The sequence below is a fragment of the Antechinus flavipes genome, chromosome 3 (assembly GCF_016432865.1).
Source record: "Antechinus flavipes isolate AdamAnt ecotype Samford, QLD, Australia chromosome 3, AdamAnt_v2, whole genome shotgun sequence".
NCBI lineage: Eukaryota > Metazoa > Chordata > Mammalia > Dasyuromorphia > Dasyuridae > Antechinus > Antechinus flavipes.
The window spans coordinates 331,072,436-331,076,728 of NC_067400.1; the positions used below are offsets into that span (position 1 = coordinate 331,072,436).

Consider the following 4,293-nt stretch of genomic DNA (forward strand, 5'->3'; position numbering starts at 1 on the left):
GTCCAGTTTCCGGTGGAACCCCAAAGCTGCTAGAGTTCCAGTCCCAGGCTCTGTTTTTCAGCCAGAAGTTTTAATCTCAGCAAAGGTTCTACTAGTGATTCTATTCCAACACAACACACTGGGCATAGGCTTCAATTCAACTCAATGCATCAAATATTTATTAAGCACCTACTATGTGCAAGGCACTGGGCTGTGTATGTAAGGAGGTTATAATGCATTTTCGCTTCCCCAGGTGCTGATTGTCCTCCAGGATGTTATCTCTGCCATTCCACCCAGATGGAGACCTTCAGCCTAGCTCTGGAGTTTGGAGACGTCTGTTTGTGAAGGCATTTTCAAAACTGGCTTAAAATAAATCTGGAGTTGAGCTGGGAACCGCCGCCTGCCACCCACTCTTCTCCTTCTCTCCCCCTCCTCACGAAATTCCTAGGAAAGCCTGAGGCCATGTTTATCTCTGCCCCGGGTGGGGAAGGCATAAGGGCTTCAGGAAAGAGGACAAAGGGAACTAGTGTCACTCCTGGGGCTCTATTTCCTGACCCTCCTCTTAGACACATTGCTTCTGGCTGGGCTGCATGGAAGTTAATTTTTTAAAAAGAGATATTTGATTTTCTTTCTTACCTACCTTTTCCCCTCCCTCCCCTCCCCCCCAACAAAAATCCCTCTTATAATCCTTTCCTTTATTTTTAGGGATAATAAAATTTCCTCACAATTCTTCTTGTTAACTTGGCATTTGATTATCTCTTCAGTTAAAGAAAGGGACTCTTCTTCCAGTAGAAATGTGGGGGAGAATCTATTTTTTCTTTTAATGAAAAAAGTAAATTGTGGTTGACCAGAAGTGAATTTGTCACTAGTTAGCTGCATGACCTTTGACAAGTCATTGTGGGGAGAGACAGAGAGACAGAGATAGAGACAGATTCAAACAGACAGAGACAGAGACAGACAGACAGATAGATAGACAGAGAGAAACAGAGTCAGAGAGAGAGCGAGAAAAATACACAGAGACACACACAGAGAGACAGAGAAAGAGAGAGAGAAACAGAGACACAGAGAGAGACAGAGACAGAGACAGAGAAAGACAGAGAGAGAAAGGGAGACCTTGAAAAGCCTACAATCCTCTGGTTGCTACCAGTGTATCCTGATGGCCTATTTAGCTTGGTGGCAATCTATAAATCAATTATGTTCAGAATTCTTTGAATATGGGCCAACCAAACCCATTCTGAATATAGCCTTAGCCTTACTCAATGGGAACCCCAGTTCCATCCACAGAAAAGCAGACCGGTTCTTTCTCCCTCTTCCCCACTCCTCCAGAATTCTCTTTTTTTCTATCTCTAATTCCTTCCAAATTTCACTTAGCATTTTTAACAATAGCTAAATCTCAAGGAAGTTGGCGTTGTCATTTGAACCTGAAGCCACTCCAGACATAAAAGCTTGCAATTTCCGTTACTACACAGTTTCTTTTGAAATCTCCAAGAGAGACTGGAGGTTACCAACCTTTTCGGGTCAGAGAAGTCAGGGGAAGGTCGCCAGTGGCCACTCTGCAAACTTGCAAAACTATACAGTCAGCAACTGCCTCTTCTTAGCCACACATCTCCAGACCGGGTTTCACAAAGGAAAACTGAACAGAAAACAACGTTAGGACACTCAATTCTTTTATTTTACAAAAGGGGAAACGGAGTCCTTTCATTTTACAAGTAGGGAAATGGAGTCTAGGAAAAAGGCTAATTTTTTCAAGGAGCCAGCACTAATTAGTGGTAACTTCTTCAAGCAACCCCCAAGTAGAACCCAATTTTCCTGACACTGCCCTACCGAGTCAACGATCTTTCACCCACACCATGCTGTTATTTGGGATAACGAATCTTGGAGATGTTTAGCGCCCAGATTTCCTGAAAGAAAAAAAGGAGTTATCAAACAGTGCCGGCATTTGTAATACTCCTAGTCTCTTTAGACGGTACAATCCCCAAAGAAACATTTAGCTTTCCATGAACCTTTATTAGAATGTATTAGGGAGAACCACTATCAATTTGTGACTCCTATTAGAGATTTTCCCCGCCCTCACCTTCCCCCAAGAAAATTATATTGTAATTGAAGAAAAAAAAATTGTGGGAGGCAATTTGGTCTGACAGAAGTGATCTGTTCGGTTTATTGAAAAAAGAATCTGTTTTAGAATTTGCATCCTAGTAAATCCTGCCCAAAAGCCACACTGTATTAAATAAGGTTCAACACAGCTCAGATGCCTTTAGGTATGTTTCAATACTCAGTTTGTACCGGCTCCTTATTCTAAGGAATCCTGGAGAGAGCTTGAGTTAGCCTGTGACTCTATCTGACCTAAGTCATTAGATCCCACCCGGGTCTAATATAGCACCCGAAATTAATATTCGCAGCGGGGATAGTATTCTCAATCGAGAAGGAACTCTCTTCACATTCGGCACATAGCTTCCCAAGGCTCCCGGCAGAGTTGAAAAACCTAAGAGACTATGGCTCTGAATTAGCCTAGCCTCTCTCTCTGCGTAGTAGAGATGCACTAGCGCTAAGGGATGTGGAGGGGGGAACAGCGGAGAGATACTGGAGGATCATTAAATTATTTAAAACACATACTTCTTATTTTTTTCTCTCCCCTCTAGATCGATCTATTTAACGCCTGTGTCTATTTTGGCATCTTCAAAACCCACACAACTAGGGATACCGGGGGACAAGAATGCCGTCAGAACTAAGGGTGTCGGGTAACAAGACCAGTACCAATGTGATATATTTCCTTCTGAATTTATTCCCTTTTAGAACAAACATCTCACCAATTGTGCACATAGGGCTGGGCCCGAGAAAGGTGGGAAGGATGCGCCTGGGATTTGATCCAAGTGAATGAAATAGTGAAAGTTTTTTTAATCTCTTCTTTAAAAACAACAATAGGAACAAAACAAATAAAAAATAACTTTATTAAACACTTATTTAGTGTCTAGATTCACTAGAGCAGAGGGTCTTCTTAACGTGTGTGTGTGTCGTTTGGCACAGAATAAAGTTTTTAAATTTATAAAATACACAGGGTTATGAAGGAAGCTAATTATTTTTGAAATGAAGTTCTCTATATTTTAAAAAAATCAAATTTTGCGGACTCCAATTTCAGAACTCCTTTTCTAGAGAGATATTACATTATCTGTATGCAAGGAGGAATTTCCGAATAATTGATTCCGAAAAATCAAAGGTTTTTTGAGTTAAAAAAACTGTCAGTAGGAATTTATAGTTGTAAGCATCCATCTGAGCAAACCTCCAATCCTCTTCTCTCTAAATCACTCTCCTTCCAAACCGTCCCTTCTCCCGGGCAACAATTTATGAATTCAACTTCTGATAAAACTATCTCTGTGAAGTTACCTACACACTATTTCGGTTCAAAAGGCTCGGCCGCACACTCTCCGAGGCCATTCTGCCTGGAACAGCCCCAGACTGCCCTGTTTTGGGCCGGGAGTTTGGGAGCTCGCTCGATATTCAGTCCCTGTGGGAACTAGAAGCTTAAAGCTGGCACGTGTACTCCGCCCCGGGAGGTGCGCTTAACGGATACCAGCCTGGAGCACTGACCGTCAGAGACAAGCCAACTCGGTCCTGCAGTCCTTCCGTTCTGACTCGAGTAGCTCCTTAAGGCTCTCAATATAGAGCCTTAGTTCTGGACTATAGAAGAGATGTGGGGAGGAGGCTTCTAATACTTCGGGTTCAGAGAGAAAATCAGAATACCGAGCCCCTTGTAAATTGTTCTGAAATCTCTGCTCAATGGCACCGAAACGAAAGGTTTCTCTTTGATTTCGGGTGATCTTATTTTGTTCTCTGTTTCATTCTTTAGGTCTAACGCTCTGCGACCTTAAGCATTATCATACCCGGAGATTCTATTTTATGAGCACAGCCCGCAGCTACTAGAAAGAGAGCCCTGGCTGGAGGCAGATACTTTCACTTCCGAATGAAGATCTGCGGATTGCTGTTGCGAGACCAGTAATCATCGCTCACAAGTGGAGTCTGTCCATCGTCATTTGCCTTTTTTTCTAGAGTCTCTGTCTCCAAATAAAACAAATGAAACAAAACAAGAATGCTTCCGAATTTCTTCAGCTCCTCCAATATTATAATTTATTCCTGACTTGTGGGTAAGATGAGGCAGTCGAAGGAAAACTTTTAAGTTGTTGTCTGTTTCATTTCTAATATTCTTTGGTTCTTTGACCCTTGGCGTCATTAGCTTCCAGACCTCAGAGTTCCTTGGGAAGAGGACAAGTAATAAGAAGATCATGGGAGGAAATGGGTAGGACCCCCCAGGTAACTAAA

General features: G+C 42.4%; 1 long non-coding RNA gene across 1 annotated transcript; it reads left to right on the plus strand.

Annotated features, from left to right (window-relative positions):
* The first annotated feature begins 1,494 nt into the window (after positions 1 to 1,494).
* LOC127554247 (uncharacterized) lies at positions 1,495 to 4,064 on the plus strand. Its single transcript, XR_007951924.1, has 2 exons — positions 1,495 to 3,727; positions 3,824 to 4,064. It is a non-coding gene; the product is annotated as an uncharacterized LOC127554247 (long non-coding RNA).
* Positions 4,065 to 4,293: the final 229 nt, after the last annotated feature.